This window comes from Sminthopsis crassicaudata, chromosome 6 (genome assembly GCF_048593235.1).
Source record: "Sminthopsis crassicaudata isolate SCR6 chromosome 6, ASM4859323v1, whole genome shotgun sequence".
In the NCBI taxonomy this organism is placed as follows: domain Eukaryota; kingdom Metazoa; phylum Chordata; class Mammalia; order Dasyuromorphia; family Dasyuridae; genus Sminthopsis; species Sminthopsis crassicaudata.
In genome coordinates this window covers 105,030,151-105,051,880 of record NC_133622.1, presented here as the reverse complement: position 1 = coordinate 105,051,880, position 21,730 = coordinate 105,030,151, and the positions used below count along the sequence as shown (strand labels likewise).

Below are 21,730 nucleotides of genomic sequence, written 5' to 3'. Positions count from 1 at the left end.
ATATACATGCACATATGCACCTATACACACATATTTACAAATATATGTGTATACACATACATACACACACACACACACACACACACACACATATATATATATATATATTATGTTGGTCCCCTCCCCTCCCATTGCTTCACGTCATACTATATATATGTGTATATATATAAATCAAGGAATATATATGTACTTATATATATATATATATATATATATATATATATAAAAGTACATATATATTCCTTGATTTATGAGATTATTTCATTTTTGCACAAGTATTTCCAGTGATTAACATAGTTTTTGCCATATGGGATTGGTTGATTAACTGATTAAACCTTTGTTGAGTGAACAGTATTCACAATATAATTACCTAAAGAACATGGGATCACAAATTGAGTATTGGCAAGATCCTCTGAGGCCATCCAATCCATTTTACAGATAAGGAAACAGCCCTAGATAAGTAAAGTGATTTCCCCAATGTTACACAGTTGGTGTGGCAGAGAGCTATGTGGACAGAAGAGCTAGAATTTGCACCCAGATCCCTTGATCCCAAATCCTTTTCCCACTATACCATAGTCCCCATCACTACCCCCATTTATATTATGATTTCCAAAAGTTTTTGTTAGCAAATTTAAGATTAAAAATCCAACACAAAGCATTAATACTTATTAAGTCCTTTCATTTTTCAAGAGAGTGACCATTCAAGAGAATCTGAACTCCAGTTGCTGGAGCCACCCCAAGAAAAGAGATCACATTTTTCTCATGATAAAGTTGGTGTGGGCTGCTCTCCTCTTGCCCTATTATTCCTTTAATCCTTTCCTAGTGGGTATGAATTTCTGGAGAATGTGTTAAAAGCAGCAAGCTTGCTGTCCTCCCCTAGTGTGAACTGCTGGGCTAGCTGGGGACATTCCTCATTCTCCTTCAGAAGGGGGCCCAGGAACTCTCCAAACAAGGCTGGTCCTGAACAGATTCTTCCTTTCATTCTTCTAATTTTTTAAAAATAAGGGTGTTGGGGATCCAGGCAATGGTTTGGGCCTTCACTCTGTGGCAAAGAATAGGAAAGCTTATTTCTGAATGTCACTAAGAAAGCAAGTCTCTTAGTGGAGAAAAGCCCCCAATGAGATTAGAAATTTTTATGAAGAGGCTCATCAAGGGTACTTAGTTTTATAGTCAGATTTCAGAGCTTGGGGCTATTGAAACAATAGGGAATTTTTGAATTGAATAGATTTCTGTTCAACCCTATAGAAAATCTAATTAGTAGTTATCATCAATGGGGATTGGTCTCTGGAGTGAGATAGGATTAGGAATCTGGGTGGGACAGGAAGACAAAGTTCCAGGTGACTGACCTCTTGAAAGAGGGGCTTTCTGGCTTCCTAGTTCAGGGTGAGTGCTGTACCTTTAAATTCTGGAAGTGAAATTGGCTCCAACTGTAGACACTGCAAAGGCACAGGCAGCCCTGCCTGGACCCTGGGGTAGAATCCTGACAGCATGGCAACAAAAGTCCTGACCCTCTTATTCTGCTTCGCCTTCTACCTGGGTAGCCCAACCTCTGTCCCCCGGAAGCTCCTGGTGTTTCTACTGGATGGCTTTCGCCATGACTACATCAGTGATGAAGAGCTGGAATCCTTGCCTGGATTCAAAGAGATTGTGAGCAAGGGTGTGAAAGTCGATTACTTGACCCCGGACTTTCCCAGCCTTTCCTACCCTAATTATTACTCCCTAATGACAGGTGAGTATTGATCTCTCTACTTGTTGGGGGAGTACTTACCTTTGACTCTCACACTGTTAGCCACCCTTCCTGGGCTCTGTTTTTCAAGTCCTTCATATTTTCAAGTTTCAAATATTTGTTTTGCTCTACAGCAGTGGCTGGGTGTTTCTTAGTAGAAAGGATGTTTCTAGCTCTGGTGCTGTTGCCTTCCAGTTGAGACTTTGGGGTTCCCTTTGAATTGCAACATTGAGAAAAGATCCAGTGAGAAATTTCTCTGTCTTTTCATAAGTAAAGTCCTTTAAAATCTCCGTGGTTCAAACTGGAATTTTTTAAATGAGCACATGGAGCACGCTAAATTTCAGAATTTCCCCAGCCAAACTTGGAATTAGTTGCTGGCTATCCTGTCGGCCTTTACTGATTTCTAGAGAATGGGATTTTAAGACATACACCCAGGATTTCTTAGGTAGCAGAAATACGATTGGATAACTGAAGTGGAAATGACCAATTACCATGTGTAGGTTGAGTTGGGTAAGAAAGAGAAAAAGCCTCATGTAATTCATGTTTCTACTTTTTCCCTAATGGCCAGGGAATAAAAGATGCCCCCATTTGGAAAGCTGATCTGTTTGGAGAAGCTGCCTGTAGGTTGGGGTTTCTCTTGCACAGACCAGGGCATTTCCTAAACTTGCAGGAATCTGCAAACCAGACAACATCATAAGGGATATCCCTTGATGCATTGGATCCAGAGACTAGGGTCTAGGTTTCTCCAGGATTCCTGGCTGACCTTTAAGACAAACTTTGTGGGAGTTAAGTGGTTTTCAGAATTCAGACCAATATCTGTACCCTACCCTCCATGTGTAGAAATCCCTGATTTCTGATTGTCTGGTAAGGAAATTGATGCCTAAGTCAGGGTCTTTGCATAATGGGAAGTCAAAGAAGGTTATTGATTGGCCGACTAGTCATGGTGGGGTGGGAGCCCTACCAACAGTGAATTAATGTGCCTGTCTTCACATGGCTCTTACAACATTCCCCCTCCCCCCCAGGCTGGGGTTAAGTGACTTGCCCAGGGTCACACAGCTAGGAAGTGTTAAGTGTCTGAGACCAGATTTCAACTCCTGAATTCAAGGCTGGTGCTCTATTTATGTACAAAAATATTTATAACAGCAAAGAGTTAGAAGTTGAGGAGATGCCCATCAGTGGGGAATGGATGAATTATTATAAGAATATTATTGTGCTATAAGAAATAATGAGTAGGATGGTCTCAGATTTTAAAAAAAAGAACCCTGAAAACACTTATATGAGCTGATAAGTATACCAAGTAATGGCAATATTATAAGATCAGCTCTGAATGACTGTTCTCAACAAAACAATGATTCAAAACAACTCTGAAGGACATATGATGAAAAATGCTATTCATATGCAAAGGAAGACTGGTGCCTAAATACAGATTGAAGCATGCTTTTTAAACTTTATTTCTTCAGGTTTCTTTTTTTGTCTATGTTTTCTGATTAAAATAGATATGTTTTGCATGATTATTTCCCTCCTCCAAAAACAATTTTTAGCTGGATCTTTAGTAATTGTACTTGCTATACATATACTCTGGGACATTGGTTATATTGCTGCTGGTTTCCTGGATTTTTCTTTGAATTCCTGAAGCCTTTCTATTAGTCTTCTTTCTACACTGTAACAGTTTTCTTCAGCTTTATTCCTTTTTGGAGTTGGTGAAATTTTCAAGGCTAGTTAAAAATGTTCTTATCAGCCCTTGTTTACTCCATAGGTTATCTAGACCTGTCATTCTTATATTTTAAGGAGTAGTCCAGAAGTTCAAATTCTCACATCTTCTTTATGAACTAGTTGTTAAATTAAATCTCTCTTCAAAAGCTATTTTTTGATTAGCAACGGTGATAAAAAAAAAATACCACATGTGACCCTAGGACAGGTTTTAGAGAGTTAGGAAAAATCTCAAACTGAATCTTAACATTTGTGTAGAAACATTCTGAGAAGGGATTCATGGGCTTCATGATACTTGCCAATAACAAAAATGATGAAGATCTAAGGTAGGAACCTAGAAATGAATTGTTTTCCAAGGACCAGCTTTGGCTTGGATGCAATTATTGTTTGACTGCTATCTTGTGGGCATTATAAATTGCTTAACCTGCAAGAAAAACCATTGAGATAGAGCTCTAACTATGCTAAAGCACTGTGCTAACCTTGAGGATTCTAAAAAAGGCTAAAAAATGGCCCCTTACCTCAGGAATTTACATTCTAATGAGTAAGACATCTATTCTGTATATGTCATGTGAATGATCCTAGGAGATGAAGTCATCTAAACCTTCCAACCCCAAATTCCATAATTTTTTTTTTAAGAAACAATGCCACAAATGAAAGAAAATGGTAACTCTAACCTTTGTAAGCCTGAGGATTTTCAGAGTTAAAGGAGTGAAACATATCTACTAATATCTCCAAGTATCTTTTTGTATGCCTTTCCTTTTCCTGATCCTCATACTCATCTTTCTAGTTTATGGAAAATGAAGTCTCTAGGCAAATACTTCCATTGAAAGATGAGTTTCTGTGTCTTGGAACAGTTTAGATTAATTAAAATTTCCAAAATTAATCCATCCCACCCTCTTCTATTTAATTCTGGGGTCAATTTATCACCCATCTGTAATGTTTATCCTGCATATACATATCAAAGTGCTAATTCAATGGACTGACCACCTTTGTGGCATCTCATAGTCTAGACTATGGCTTTTTTAATTTAGTAGAGTCTGCCCTCTCCTCCTGTCTTGTGGGGATAGTTAGGTCAGTCAATCTTTTTCCTCAATAGTATTTCATTTTTTCCAAATACATGTAAAGTTAGTTTTCTTTCATTTTTGTAAGACTTGGTGTGTTCCAAATATTTCTCCCTCCATTTCTCACCTCCTCTCACTCCTTTTAAACATTTCCTAGTTATTTTATGTAAGAAAAATCAGACCAAAAGGGGAAAAACCAAAAGAAAAAATTGAAAATATGTTTTGATTCACATTCTGTATCCATAGTTCTCTGGATGTGAATAGACTTCTCAAGTCTATTGGAAGTGGCTTGAATTACTGCATTGTTGAAAAGAGTCCACAGTAGATCATCACATAATCTGTTGTTGTGTACAATGATCTTTTGGTTCTGATCACTTTATTCAGCATCAGTTCATATAAGTCTTACCAAACTTTTCTGAAATCAGTCAGCTCAGATACCTTAGTACAGTGGGCCTCAAACTTTTTAAATAGGGGCCAGTTCACCCTCCCTCAGACTGTGGGAAGGCTGGACAAAACTCACAAAAACTCACACTCTATCTCTGCCCCTCAGCCCATTTGCCATAACTCAGCGGGCCGCATATATGCCCTGGCGGCAACCGTAGTTCTAGAAACCCTGCCTTAGTATATAAAACATTAGGTCCAGAGTCAGGAAGATCTGAGTTCAAAACAGGCCTCAGATACTTGCCAGTTTTGTGATCTTGAGCAAATCACTTCACCACTATTTGCCTTAATCCTCTGGAGAAGGAAATGACAAACCACTACAGGGTCTTTGCCAAGAAAACCCATAATAAACAGTATGGCCCACTGGTAGGTCAACAGAAAGTAGTACTGGGCTCCAAGGCAAGGAACATCTGATTTCAAGTCTTGCCTCAAATACATCTTATTTGATTCTTGGTCAATCACTCAATCTTATTGAGCCTCTCATCTATAAAACTTTATCGAATAATGGCAGGACCTTCCTTCCTGATGTTTTGTAAGAAATCAATGAGATAATGGCTTTGAAAGCCTTAAAGCTTAAAAAGCTTTGTAAATGTGACCCATCATTTTTTACCACTGAGTAGCTCTATGACCTTGGTCAAGTCTTTCCATTTCTCTAGCCTCACAATCATCTATACTAAATGATTTGTCAGAGTTCTTCCAGATCTGACATTTTCTGTTTCTAAAGGAGATAAGGATAGGAGCAGGAATGTGCTGGTGAGAAACACCCATGGGTATGAAGGACAAATTTTGCCTTCATCACCACTTACCTGAGGGTTGGCAAGGAGACAATGATTCACCTAGGTTCATAATATGGCTTAACTCTCAATGGTTACATTATTCTACCATGTTTTTTGTGGGTGGCTTCCTGACCTCAGTCAAAAGATTCATGTATAATTGAAGTAGTGTGAAGTAAGCCTGAGGAGAAAGAAAGGTAGGCTGAAGTTACATTTTGAAGAATAGAGATTATATAATGAAAGTCATTGAGCTGAGGAGTGATGTGAGTAGACTTCTGGTTTAAGAAGTTAGAGGAAAACTGGATATTTTGGTCAGCTACTTAAGAACTCTGTTTTGTTTTGTTTTTTAGTAACGAGGACAGTAAATTAGGAAAACCATTGGACTGGAAGTCAGGAGTGTCTGCTCTGGCTCTGCCACTGACCTTTTGCTCTCTGTGAGGATGAATTAGAGAAAGCAGAGCAAGGAATCTGGAGTCCATTTAGGAGGCTGCTGGGATTGTCAGGATGAGTGGTGTTCAGGGCTTGAACAAAGGTATTGTCTGTAGGAAAAGAAGAAAACTAGAATGAATGTGAAGGATATTATGGCTATGCAACCAACCTGACTGAGCAACTCATTGGAACTGATGGAATGAAAGAGTGAGAATTACTGAGTAAGTCTTTGTATTGTGGACCTGAGAGATGACTATGAAGAGTATGGTGCTCTCCAAAGAAATAGGGAAGTTTGGAGCTCTTTTCATTATGGTAGGCTACTCCAAGAATTAAGGAATGCCATTGTCTTATCACCACCATCATCATCACTGGTATTGAAGAGTTAATTTGCGTATATTATCTCTAAAGCCTTTGTACCAAGACCCTTCAGAACTTTTAGACTTTGATTCAATTTGTCTTACTTCAAGAGGGTTATTTTTTCTGTCTTGTTGCTTCTAGCTGGAGCTGATCCAAGAAAATCTAATATTTTCATGGTTAGGTTCCCCCAACTAATAGCTAATAATATAAGGTTTTAAGGTTTGCAAAGATCTTTACAAATATTATCTTGTACAATCTTAGTGATAAGAACTAGATAAGGAATATCTAAATGAAATTAGGTTTAACTGAGGTCTAGTGGCAGGTTAGGGGTACAGGAAATCAAATAGAGCTCCCCTACAACCCCTTTGGATTCAGCGCAAGGATGAAGAGTTAAATGAAGTCTAGTAGTAGCGTAAAGGAATTTACAGACCCGAAAACCAAAATAAATAAAAGGTTTATTGTGGGGTTTGGAAGGTAGAGAGACACCAGTGCCAGGGCTGGCACCTGGTGGGCAGAAACCCTTCATATGGGCAGTGTAGCCATGTTTGGGGCTCCTACAAAGAATGGGCTCCAGCTTTCCCCTGAAAAGGGCTCTTGAATGGAGTCCCAGGTTGGCCTCTGGCTTGAGCTTCAGCCAAGGCTAGAATTTGAATAGGATTTGAATAGATAAGGAGGAAGCGATTTGTGCTTGGGGCGGGGGTTGGGAAACCTGAGCAGATCATTAGAATAGGGGCTGGGACAGCCCCAGTTAGCTCAAATTCCATGGGGGCTGGTAGAGCCCAGATATCTCCCATTGGAATTCATGGGGGTTCTTTTGACCAGGATTTGGTCAACCATGGGGGTTGGAAATCAGAAAGGAATCTTAACCCACGTCATTAGGATGTAGTTATCTCATGTAGTTTTATCTCATGTAGCTCTTAGGAGCACAATGCACTAGGAAACCCCCTTACCCTTTTAGAAGGTATGATCCTTGGATTTGTAATTTCTCATAAGACAATTCAACAAATATTTGTTAATGTGTCAGGCATCATGATACTAGAAAGACAAAACAGGCCCTTCCCTCAAAGACCTCATTCCCCTTATAGTGAGCAGATGGCATGTGAACACATGTTCATACAAGATATATACAGGACAAGTTGGAGATAATCTCAGAGGGAAGGCACTAGCAATGATTAGGTATGGGAGGAGAGGGAAGACTTCTTACAGAAGGCTGGATTGAGTTGAGAACCAAGGAAGCCAGAAGGAGGGGAGAGCATTCTTCCCATATGGAACAGCTAATTAAAAGATATGATGTATCAAGAAAGCTAGCATAAATGGATCAAAATATTTGTAAAAGATCCTTTTCAATTTGAAATCTTCTATAAACCCATGATTCTACCAATATTGCTATTTGTATAATAGTAAGTACACTACCCTGGCCTTGGAGTCAGACTTTAGGCTGCCTCAGATACTAGCTCCTGTATGACTGCAAATAAATACTTGAGCCTCCATTTGCTCATCTGTAAAATGGGGACATTTTTGCTTATCAATTGGAGAATAATTTTTATTACAGATTTTACAAAATTTATACATATATATTTATATATTTATTTATAAATCTATAAATTTCCCCCAAAATTTTCAGATTTCCTTCTGAGCTTGGCTACATTTGTCTTATTTATACAAAGCCTTTGTATGTAATTTATTCATGTTCCACCAGATTCTGTTCACTATCTCTTACTTATTCATAATGTGTTCCATAATAAGCAATATGTTCCACATTCTTCGAGTTTTCTTATATCTCTTTATATCTAGATCATTTTGACACTATATCTTTATATCTAGATCACTTTGACACTAACTTGATAAATGGCATAAATAAATAAATAAATGGTCTATGCTATATTGCCCCAACTCTCCTATCCCCTTTTGCAATTTAGTTCCTTCAGGTCCAGGTGAATGGGTCAAAACCAAGACAGATAGTTGGATCGCAGCACAGTGTTGTTGGCTTTGGGAGTCAGGCAATTGTTGCTGAGTCATTTCAGTCACTTCCAATTCATCCAACTTTTCATGACCCCATTTGGGGCAAAGATACTGGAATGACTCGTCATTTCCTTCTCCAACTCATTTTACAGATGATGAAACTGAGGCAACAGGGTTAAGTGACTTGCTCAGGGTTACATGGTTGTAAAGTATCTGAGGCCATAACTGTTTCTGTCTCTCTCTGTGTCTCTATCTCTCTGTCTCTGTTTCTCTGTCTCTCACTCACCTCTTAATTCTTGAACTTTAGTTTATTCCAGAATAGCAGCAGAGTAGAACTGTGTCCTGAAGGAATGAAGAATCATGTAATTGTAAAGTTTTCCAAAGCACTTTCCACACACCTAATATATGGTGAGTGGGTTTACTGTGCAATTATCAATGTCCCCATTATATAGATGAGCAAATAGAGGTTCAAGAGATGTTTGTCTGCAGTCACATAACTAGCAACTATCTGAGGATGTCCTGAAGTCTGATTGCAAGCCCAGGGCAGTGTTTTTATATTATTGGTAGAATTGAAAGGAACCTTATAGACTTCTCTATCTTAACTACTTTGTTCTGTAGATGAAGAAAAGGATTTTCATAAAGGTTAATGCCAAGGTCACACAGGCACTAGATGTAGGAGTAGGATTCAAACATAGGGCTCTGACCTCTAAGTACAGCATTCTGTCTGCTGTAGACCATAGCTTCAGAAGATGATTTCAGAATGGCCGAAATGAATTAGATCAAGTAGGATAGTTTTTTTATGGTACATTTGCCTAGATTGTTATTTCTTTTCCCTCCCATCCCCCTTTTTAAAAAAGAAAATAAATGAAGAGAAAGAAAAAAAAAAACATAGCACAAGAATTAGAGCCTGGTGCCAAATGACTGCCCAAAACGGAAGCTGTGTTTGAGGGCCTTGCCAATGTTAGTGTTATTCTTCCTTGAAAGATTAAAATTAAAAATTAAGCATTTAAGTGGAATGTCTTAATAAAGTCCATGTGCTTTGTTGGTGGATACCTATATTCACTATAGGATCTGACTGAGGCCCTGTAGAGCCAACATTCACTTTGGTATTGGACTCCATCTTCCTGATTAGTTTCTTTTGCTTAGTTTTTAAAAGCTATTCCTTTTCATCCAACAGCTCAAACTATCATAAGATTCTCACATCATAAGTTCCCCAAAAGATAGCTCCTCTGAGGAAGAAAGAACAGATTTGATAAGGTCTTAGAGGCCATGTGGGGTGGAAGTGACAGTAGGGGGATGGGAAAGGATTGGGAAATGATAAAACTCTCCAACAATTTAATTGTTCAAATCGTTTCATATTCAGACCTCAGTCTTTGTTCAGAGGTGAGTTTTTTGATATTCTGTTCCCTGTTGTACTTAAAATAGCCTTGTATCTGGTCTGTGTTCCACATTCAGTGACTCAAACTTTACTAACTGTATTAAAGCTGATTATTTTGTTTTTAGATGGTGTACTTCAGGAAGGGAAGGATTAGACAGAGCACTAAATAGATAAAAAAAAGTTGACCTTTCCAGTTCTGAATGAATGAGAAGCTAATGGTCCTATGTATTTTTAAAACACAGGTCGCCATTGTGAGGTCCATCAGATGATTGGGAACTTCATGTGGGATTCTAATACAAAGAAATCATTTGACATTGGGATCACCGAGGACAGCCTGCTGCCTCTTTGGTGGAATGGATCAGAGCCATTGTGGATCACCATGACCAAGGCAAGAAGAAAGGTATCTATGTATCACTGGCCAGGTTAGTGTCTTAAAATCCTCCTGTCCCACCAAATGACCAGATCCATTTTTGGCCAATGCATAGATTGTGAAAGTAGAACTTCAAAAGTCAAAAGTCCTACAGGAAGACCAAGTAATGGTATGATCAGCATACTCCAAGACAGATGAATGATATGGTGGATAGTATATGGGAAAACTGCTCAACATTCCCAGACCTCAGTTTTCCTATATGCAAAATAGATTGTTTTAGATGACCTCTAGATGGTCTAGATGCAGCGAAGAGATTTCTATATGGGGAGACAGAAGATAGGACTTCTACTTTTAGTTCACAAAGGGCAGGTTGAGACAATTTTCCATCTCAAAACAACTTAGAAAATTGGAAAGGTCTATCATATTAGGATCCTGTGCAGACTACTCCAATGTGGTCATATCCTGGCAAACCAGCAACAAGCCTTGAAAGTGATTGAATCAGCCAAAGCAGCGATGGCCTCCAGTGCTCTTTTGGCTTTACATAGAAAGGCAATGAACAACTAGTCAGGAGATAACAATAGTAGTAGGATTCTGTTGCATTGCCAATGAGCAGATTTTGGGTCTCAGAGCTTGCAATTATATTAGTGTGAAGTCCCAGGGTTGCAAACAGGGTGTCCAGAGCACAAGCTTAGATCATATCATCTTGGAAGATTACCAACTCCTAAAATTAGCTCTGAAAAAAGCTGCACAAAAAATTTGAAACTTGGGACAGTGTTCCCTCCACCCCAGGAGAAGAATAACTTTAATAAATTAACTTTAATAAATTAAAAGTTAAGAAATGGAAAAATGAGCAAAAAACACAAATAAACAAAAATCCTGACCATAGCAAAGTTACTATGGTGACAGGGAAGATCAAAATATAAACTCAGAAGAAGGCAACAATGTTTTGACTGCTATATTCAAGGCTTCAAAGAAAAATATGAATTGGTCTCCTCCCCAAAAAGAATGCAGAAGAATTTTTAAAAATCAATAAAGTTAGAGGAAAAATTGAGAAAAGAATTGATAATAATGCAAGAAAATCATAAAAAACAGAATAAACCAAATGGTAATGTACTTCTTTTTTGGACTATATGAAAGTTATAAGGAAGTTGAACATATTTCAAGAAATTATCAAGGAAAACTGCTCCAGTATTTTAGAACCAGAGAGAAAAATAGAAATGGAAAGAATCCAACAACCACCTACTGATAGAGATTAAACCCAGTGTTTGTATCCCAAAAAATATAAAAAAAAAATAGAAGGAGCTATATATATAAAAAATATTTATAGCAGCTTTTTTTTCTGTTGGAATTATAACTTTTTTTTTTTTTTTTTTAATAATGCATAGGTAATTTTTTTTTTTTTTTTTTTTACAACATTATCCCTTGTACTCCCTTCTGGTCCAAATTTTTCCCCTCCTTCCCTCCACCCCCTCCCCTAGATGGCAGGCATTCCCATACATATTAAATATGTTATAGTATATCCTAGGTACAATATATATGTGCAGAACTGAATTTTGTTGTTGTTGCAAAGGAAGAATTATATTCCGAAGGTAAAAATAATCTGGGGAGTAAAACAAAACTAACAGTTTACACTCATTTGCCAGTGTTCTTGGGTGTAGCTGATTCTGTCCATCATCATTGATCAATTGGAACTGAATTAGCTCTTCTCTATGTTGAAGATATCCACTTCCATCAGAATATATCTTCATACAGTATTATTGTTGAAGTGTATACTGATCTCCTAGTTCTGCTCATTTCACTCAGCATCAGTTGATGTAAGTCTCTCCAAGCCTCTCTGTATTCATGCTGTAGCAGCTCTTTTAATGGTGGTTCTTTTTATTTTCAAAGCATATGCATGGATAATTTTTCAACATTAACCCTCGCAAAACCTTGTTTCAAATTTTCCCCTCCTAACCACCCATCACCTCCCCTCGAAGGCAAGTAGTCCAATATATATTAAAGATGGTAAAATATATGTCAAATCCAATATATGCATACATAATTGTATAAATATCTTGCTGCACAAGAAAAATCAAATCAAAAGAAAAAAAATGAGAAAACAAAATGTAAGCAAACAACAGAGAAAGTGAGACTGCTTTGTTGTGATCCACACTCAGTTCCTACAGTCCTCTCTCTGGATGTAGATGGTTCTTTTCATCACAAGATCATTGGAACTGACCTCAATCATGTCCTTGTTGGAAAGAGTCCCAAGCATCAGAATTGAATTGATAATCTATAATCTTGTTGTTGCCATATACAATGATCTCCTTGTTCTGCTCGTTTCACATCAGTTCACTCTCTCTGGGCCTCTCTAAAATCATACTATATTCATTCATTGTCCAAATGATGGACATCCATTCACTGACCATTACAAAGAGGAGTGCCACAAGCATTTTTGCATATGTGGGTCCCTTTCCCTCCTTTATGATTTCTTTAGGATATAAGCCCAGTAGAAACATTGCTGTGTCAAAATAACTTTTTGATCATAGTTGTTCCAAATTGCTCTCCAGAATGGCTGGATCCATTCACAATTCCACTAACAATGTATCAGTGTCAGTTTTCCCATATCCCCTCTAACATTCCTGTCATCTTAACCAGTTTGAGAGGTGTGTAGTAGTATCTCAGAATTGTCATAATTTGCATTTCTCTGATTTAGAGCACCATTTATCAATTGGAGAATGGCTTGAATTCTTATAAATTTTAGTCAGTTCTCTATATATATTCTCTATATATTAGAAATGTGGTCTTTATCAGAACCCTTAAATATAAAAAATGTTTAACCAATTTACTGTTTTCCTTCTAATCTTGTCTGCATTTGTTTTTACAAAAACTTTTAAATTTAATATATCTATTATAATATTATAATATACTATCATACTAATTATCTATTTGGAGTTCAGTAATGAGTTCAAATTCTTCTTTGGTCATAAATTCCTTCCTTCATGGAATATAATTTTGATGGAATACTATCATGATAAACAGAAATGTCTCAGGAAAAACTTGCAAAGGCTTGTATGGGCTGATGCAAAATCAAATGAGTAGAACTAGAACATTGTACATAGTGACAACAATATACATGATCAACTGTGAATGACTTAGCTATTCTCAGAAATTCGATGATCCAAAAAAATTCTGAAGTATTTATGATGAAAAATGCCATCCATGCCCAAAGGAAAAAAGTCATGTGAATGTAAATCAAAGAATAGGTTTTTACTTTTATTTATTTTTCTTGTTTTTGGTCTGTTTTCTTTTACAACATGACAAAAATGGAAATATTTTTTGTATGACTGCAATTTATAATACCCTGCTGCTTCCTGGTTTTGTTGTGATTTAATTGCCAAAGGGACACACAATTATTGTGAAGTTAGATTTTAATTTTAATTAAAATTTTAATTAATTTTAACTAAATTTTTAAATTTAATTTAATTTTAATTAAATTTAATTAATTTTAAATTTTAATTTTAATTAAATTTAATTAATTTTAAATTTAATTTAATTTTAATTTTGGTTTTAATTTTAAGATAGTCACAGCCCTTGCTCATCCAGCTGACTCATACAGAGTTAAAGAAAGTAATCATGCATTATTTTTTTCCCTTCTTAGGCTGTGAGATTGAAATCCTGGGTTTCAGACCTTCTTACTGTCTAGCATATAAAACTGTCCCAACGGATATGGAATTCGCCAATGCAATCAGTAATGCTCTTGACTCTTTCAAGTAAGTGCCCCCAATTCTAAGCTACACTTTATTTTCACCATCAAATGAAACAAGCTCAGTATAAGATTGGAAAACTTGTATAGCCATAGAGTTGTCTTGGAGAAGGCAGTGAACCCTTGAGGTCAACAAGCATTTACAAGCACCTATCATATGCTCTGCACTGTGCTAAATGCTTGTAATAGGAAAAAAGGCAAAAAAATTTCTTCAAGGAAAAGGATTGGGAAAGACTTTAAATGAGACATCTTTCTCATCTCAATTCTAATGCCTTCTCTCTTAGTTATTTCCTCTTTATTCTTTATATTGTTTGTTCTGTATATTTTGTTTGCTTATTGTCACTTCTCCCTATATAATATATATATAATATTTATATATTAATGTAATATATAAATATTATATATATATAATATATATAATTATAATATATATCTATTATATATTATTACTATAGGGAAGGAACTGTCTTTTGCCTCTTTGTATCTCCAGTAATTAGAAGAGTGTCTGGCACATAGTAGGTGCCTAAAATTTATTAATTGCTCGATGGACTGATTCACTTGAAGGAAGCCAGGGAAATCAGGAGGTTATTCCTGTAAATAAATGTGGACAAATGGTCAGATCAGGATGGTCTTTGCAAATTCACATAAGATTATATAGACAAGGGGGAGGATTGGGAGAAAGATAAGGATGATAGGTGCTTGAATTTACTCATATTATAGGAAAGAATGTAAAGCAGGGATCCCGAACAGTTAATTCTCTTCCTATGCCTACAATTGCCTCTTCTAACCCTGCCATGGTTATTGGGAAATTATTAGAATACTGTCACAGAATCAAAGTGAGAACAAGAGGTTCCTAGTCTCAGATTGTGAAGATAAACCAACTCTGAAATACTTTTTTTTATTATTTTAAATTTAATTTTTATTTAATTTTATAATTATAACTTTTTTTTTTGACAGTACATATGCATGGGTAATTTTTTACAACATTATCCCTTGCACTTACTTCTATTCAGATTTTTTCCCTTCCTCCCCCAACCCCCTCCCCCAGATGGCAGGCAGTCTTATACATGTTAATTATATTACAGTATATTCTAGATACAATATATGTGTGTAGAACCGAATTTCTTGTTGCACAGGAAGAATTGGATTCAGAAGGTAAAAATAACAGTTTACACTCATTTCCCAGTGTTCCTTTTCTGGATGGAGCTGATTCTGTCCATCATTAATCAATTGGAATTGGATTAGCTCTTCTCTATGTTGAAGATAACCACTTCCATCAGAATACATCCTCATACAGTATCATTGTTGAAGTGTATAATGATCTTCTGGTTCTGCTCGTTTCACTTAGCATCAGTTGATGTCTCTCCAAACCTCTCTGTATTCCTCCTGTTGGTCATTTCTTACAGAACAATAATATTCCATAACATTCATATACCATAATTTACCCAACCTTTCTCCAATTGATGGACATCCATTCATCTTCCAGCTTCTAGCCACTATGAAAAGGGCTGCCACAAACATTTTGGCACACACAGGTCCCTTTCCCTTTATATCCTTGGGATATAAGCCCAGTAGTAGTATGGCTGGGTCAAAGGGTATGCACATTTTGATAACTTTTTGGGCATAATTCCAGATTGCTCTCCAGAATGGTTGGATTCTTTCACAACTCCACCAAGAATGTATTAGTGTCTCAGTTTTCCCACATCCCCTCCAACATTCATCATTATTTGTTCCTGTCATCTTAGCCAATCTGACAGGTGTGTAACCAACTCTGAAATACTGAACCCAGAGGTTCACCACTATACCTGGTGAAGTAAGGTTCCAAGTTTCTTAGGGGAAGCCAAGCATTACACTAAAAGTGCTTTTCAAGATCATTCACTAAAGTCTTTCTCTGAGGCCTTTTGGTAACATGGAAGTATGACCCTGGAACTTTGATGGTGGAGCAAAAGCTCTAACAGATTCTACCAAGATTGAAGGCCTTCAGATGCTGGTACGGGTACCAGACCATGTGTCCATCATCTAGATGGACTGGATAAATTTAAAAACTTTCATTGCCAGAACGTGGGTCACTAGATAGAGGACACATTTACCAGCTGATGGAGTAATTATAAGCCGTTTAGTGGGGAGGGTCTATTAAAACTGAGAACAAGGTACCAAGCAGAACCAGCAAGAAAGATGAAGTTAGTGACTTCTTGAGACCTCTGACCATATCAACCATATGGCCACAAATGAGATCATCTGGGATGCAATAGTAGTAGTGGACTGGATAAAGAGGAGGGACTTTTGAGTTGAGGGGAGGGTAGAGAATAAGTATTTATTAAGTACCTATTAAATGCCAACACTTTGCTAACCACTTTACCAATATTATTTCATTTGATTCTCAACAACATCCTGGGAGGCATGCCCATTTCACAGATGAGGAAACTGAGGCAGCTAGAAGTTAAATGATTTGCCCAGGATCATAAAGCTAATAAAAGTCAGATTTTAATTCAATTACCACAACCTGAAATTCAGTTTTATTTTATTTTCAGAGATTCATTCCCTCCCACTTTCTCCTTGATATTCCATTAGGAAAACAAAAAGCCCAAAACCTTCTAAAAATGTGTGGTCAGGCAAAATAAATTGGCTATGTCCAAAAAGAGAAAAATTGTTTTAATCTGTACTCTTGACTCTATCACCTCTCTCTCTGGAGGTGGGTGGTATATTTAATCATGATTGAAGTTATCATTTTTAACCTTATCCTACAGAATATATTTTAGTGGTGTTTACTTTAAATAACATTCTTTCTCCTCAGATGCATATCTCAACTATTGCTACCTCAAGAGATAGCTTCATAATTTGCTGTGACCCTCCATTGGGTGCTAAACCTTTGCAAACTTAGCTATCTTGGTAATTCTTCTGTGATAATGTTGACTAGGGTTGCAGACTGGTAGTATAGGACTATACTACAGTATTCCAGGATTACTGCTATATTTATCCTAAAAGCTACATCTTATCAATAAAGTTTGACATTAAGTCCATATCTAAAAATGTCCAGTTTGGCAAAAAGTCCATTGACTTAGCCAGTGAGAACCCAGAATGCTCTATATACAAAAATAGAACATCCAACATCTTCAATGGAAATTTAAAGTACTAGTTCACACTGAAGAAATAAATGAAGAAAATAATTAAATACATTAAAGCTTCATCTTTCTTTTTCTATTGCAACTCTAGGACTGGCAAAACAGATCTGGCTGCAATCTATTATGAAAGCCTTGATTCAGAAGGGCATCATCATGGTCCTTCATCAACTCAGAGGAAAAATGCCCTTAGAGCTGTGGATACCGTCCTACAACATATGCTCAAGTCGATACAGGTAACCTAAAACAATTGAAAAATGTGTCTGCTGTCCTTATTCTTTTTTTTTTTTTTTTTTTTTTTTTTTTTGGTCTTCTTGACTATCCCATTTCTTCAAGACAGGCCCTCCTTACTATTGTAAAAGCAACAAAAGCCATCATGTGCATGTTGGTGGGTTGCATGCTATTCCTCAACTGGGCCTCAAGGCTATTGATATCTAGTCATGGCCATGATATTGATGTGAGTTTGAGCTGCCTTGTTTTAAGACTTCACTGAGAGATCTGGTTCCAAATTCCATCAAAATTGTTGAAATCAGTCAGTCAATGAACATTTATTAAATAGCTCCTATGTGCCATGCATAGTGCTAAGTAGTGGGGATAAAAAGAAGGGGTATATATATACATATATCTAGATACATACATTAAAATATGTATATGTATATTATATAGGATAAGTGAGGAGATAGAGGGAAGGCATTCTTTAAGGCACATTAAGGAGGATAGGGAAAAGCATCTAAAACTTTTTGGCCTAAAGATCATTTTATACTATTTTTTTTAGTATACCACATGCAGACTTTATTTTTAATTTTAATTTTTTTTTATTCCTAAGTATTTTTCCAAGTGCATGTACAAATCTTCAAGAAATTTTAAAAAAATGTTCCAAATTTTCTCCTTTTTTTTTCCTCCCACCACTCCCTCCTCATTGAGAAGGCAAGCAATTTTATATAAGTTGTACATGTGTAGCCATATAAAACATTTCTATATTAGTTATTTTAATTTTATGCTCAAACATTATTGAGGACCCCAAAAAGATTTTATATGGGATATCTGTTGATATTTGCCATTTTAGAAATTAAGATGCCTTCGTATTTTTATGAAAATAATTTTGACCTTTTAGAGTTCCTAAAAGCACCCCAGGAACCTCTTGAGGGTCCTTGGACACTTTGAGAATCACTTGTAATTGGCCTCAGATATGTGCTTCCATTTCAGAATGCTACCATGAATGACTTTTATCTGTGAATCACCAGGTGACCTTGTTTTTTTAAGAGAAAATGAATGACATAGATTAGTAATACCCCAGAATTTGGAGTTTGGAAAAGCTTTTAGGAGAAACTAATTTTTGTCTCCTCTAAATCAATAGACCATTAAAGGCAGATTTTCCTTTCTCTTTTAATTTGCTGTTCAAAAAAATCTTACAGGATTTCAAGGAGGGAGAAACTCTTTCTGATTATAACTATTGTCTCCATCAACTCAACAGGATAAGGGACTCCAAGATAACCTAAATGTCATTTTCTTCTCTGATCATGGAATGACTGATATTTTCTGGATGGACAAAGTGATTGAGCTGACGGAACACATCAACATGAGTGATGTGCTGCAAATGAAGGAGCTGGGTCCTATAGTGAGCCTTTGGCCAGTTCCTGGGAAACATACAGAGGCAAGAAATATCTGGTGGTTAGTGGGAGGGGTTGCAGAGGGATTGTTTTTTATACTAGTTAACTTCCATTTCTGAAAGCAAAGAGGGAGGCATGTGGATTATGTCCCAAGGATTAGCCTTTGAAACTGAATTGGTATCTGTATAAGGAACAGGAGTCATTTAAGTTAGTTTCTTGCTCTATTGATGTACAATAGTCAAACCAGCCCATTTTGTGTGTGTGTGTGTGTGTGTGTGTGTGTGTGTGTGTGTGTGTGTGTGTGTGTGTTACTATAGGAAACTACTAAAGAAGAAAAGGACAAGGTGAAAGAGGAGCATGAAAACTACTTTAAATTAGGTGAAAGTAGGTTAAAAGACAGATTAGACTTATTTGGTTTAGAACCAGAGAGAATAGAATTAGACATAATAAATGGAAGTTGGAAGGAAGCAAATTTTGATTTAATATGAAGAAAAACTTTATAATTCATGGTATCCAGAGTGGGCTGCTTGGGGAGATGATGTTGAGGTGAGGGAGGTCTTCAAGTAGTTCCTTTGACCACTTAACCAGGATATTGAGGAACGGATATAACCAAATAATCTCTGACATCTCTTTGAATTTTGATCCTATGATTCTGTGGGCTAGACTATCTACAATTTTGCTTCTCTTATTAATCCACTTATTTTAGTTAGTACTATTTAAAAATAATGAGAAAGAATGGTTTCATTTACAGGACTGAGTGATTTTATATCAGCAATGAGGAATGGTGCCCCCAATTAAAGAAAGGCATTTTAGGGTTTCATGGACAGTGGTATAAAGCAGGTCTTCTTAAATTTCTTTTACTTGTGACACCTTTTCACCTGAGAAATTTGTATATGGGGCAGCTAGGGGGCGCAGTGGATAGAGCACCAGCCCTGAATTCAGGAGGACCCAAGTTCAAATCTGGTCTCAGACACTTAACAATTCCTAGCTGTGTGATCCTCAGCAGGTCACTTAGCCACAGCCCCAGGGGGGAAAAATAATCAAGCTGCTCCTGCTTTAGTTTTACAATTTGGTATAACAGGAAAGGAAGTTAGGAGCATAGTAAAAAGCTGTACAGCTTGCCTTGGTATATGACCCTAGATATATAGCTATGTAAAAATAGATAAATCACATAATTGCTGATATTAAATCCCCACATTCAGTTACAAAATTCCATTTGTGGAGTTATCAAAGTTTAAAAGAAGCTTTGTGTAAAGGAGGTTATTGGAGGAATTTTAGTGTCCACCTAGCACTCAGGGGCAGGACAAAAAAAAGTTTGGTGATGACCCTGAGATATAGTCTTCTCTTTAACTTTTTTAAGCATGAGAACATAAATTAGGAAGACCAGGGTTCAAATCCAGCGTCAATCATGTATTAGCTGTGTGACCTTGGACAAATTGCTTTCAATTTCCTATTTATCTGTCAGGGTGGTTGTGAGGATCAAAAGAGATGAAATTTGTAAAACTTTTTGCAAATCTCAAAGCACTACATATAAATGTTTCTCAGCTTCCTTATTATTATTATTATTATTATTATCAGCCCTCATTATTCTGATTTTCTTCTTTTTAAGTGCCCTTCTGAAGGCCCTTCAGTGCTCAACAGTGAACACAATTCTCCAAACATGGTCTGGCTGGGGCAAAGTTGACACCCTTAAAAAATGACATCCTTGAAAAGTAAATGATAGAAGCAAAAGTATTCATAAATCTTGATCCAAAACCAAGTCAGTCACCTTTACCAAAAAGCATTGTGTTCCACCCATAAAAAGTTACAAGTTCAAGAGTTTATGAGTCAGAATTTTATGTTGTGTGCCTAGGAAAGTCAGAAACTGCATACTGAAAACTTCCATTTTAGCCATAGAGGAATTTCTATTTAAACTGGAGTTATTTTATTTAGTGACATTATCAGTTCCCATGAATTTAATTACTATCTTTATGCAGATGATTTTCAAATCTTGGCTCAAACTGTGTTCATTTCCAATCTTGCATCTCCAACTGCCTTACAGACACCTCAACCTGGAAGTTTAGACAATATATTAAAGTAAATATATCAAAAACAGAATTCATTATTCCCTTCCCATTTCCTCAAATTTCTTCCTTGCTTTCTTGTAGCAAATTCCCAGTCCTCAGGATCACAATCTAGTGCCTCTCACCTCTCCATATCCAATCTGTTGTCAAGACCTGCTGATTTTGCCTTTGCAATCTCTTTTGACACTGCTACCATGCTGGTACAGGCCCTCAGCAGCTCACATCTAGACCAGAAATAATCTATCTGCCTGTCTCAGGTCTACCCTCACTCCACTGTATCCTCCACCAAAGTGATTTTGCTAAAGTTCAGATTAAACTATATCATTCCCCTACTCAAGATTCAGTGGCTCCCTATTACTGAGTGGTACTGAAGGAGCAACTACTTCTCAATTGTGCCTTCTGTACCCAATCACAGAAACAATTTTCTTAGGTACTTTACAAATTTTGTTTTGTCCTTTGCATTATTAGCTATTTTTGATCATCATCCAGTTTAAGATGTCAACCATTCATGAAAAAAACAACTAGGGACAATTTAAAACATTATTCTTTGGTTTCCTTGACAGATAGTTGACAAACTGAAGCTGGTGGAACACATGAAGGTTTATGAAAAAGAAACAATCCCCACCAGGTTTCATTACAAGGAAGGCAAATTTGTGGCTCCTCTGACGTTAGTTGCTGATGAAGGATGGTTCATCATTGAGGTAATGTATCAATAATATGCTAAGGAGAAAGAAAAAATCATTCAGTGCTTTACAAGAATGTGTCTAATAACTAATATGGAAATTTGTTTTGTATGATCACACATATATAACCTATTAGGGAGAGGGTAGAGGAGGGAGGGAAGAAGAACATTTAGAATTCAAATTTTTAAAACCTGAATTGTATTCGGAAGGTAAAAAATAACCTGGGGAGAAAAAAATGCTCACAGTTTACACTCATTTCCCAGTGTTCCTTTTCTGGGTGTAGCTGATTCTGTCCATCATTGA

At 36.7% G+C, this 21,730-nt stretch overlaps 1 long non-coding RNA gene across 2 annotated transcripts in view; it reads right to left on the bottom strand.

Moving 5' to 3' along the window:
- Window positions 1-248: 248 nt before the first annotated feature.
- LOC141546892 (uncharacterized) overlaps window positions 249-21,730 on the bottom strand; it is a 46,381-nt gene continuing 24,899 nt past the window's right edge. The window contains exons 2-4 of one of the 2 annotated variants that reach the window (XR_012483458.1): window positions 6,134-6,250; window positions 1,769-1,939; window positions 249-1,042 (exon numbers count right to left, since the gene is read on the bottom strand). This is a non-coding gene — a long non-coding RNA (uncharacterized LOC141546892). Of the gene's footprint in view, window positions 1,940-6,133; window positions 6,251-21,730 lie in introns of both variants that reach the window. The other variant, XR_012483457.1, reaches the window with a different exon arrangement.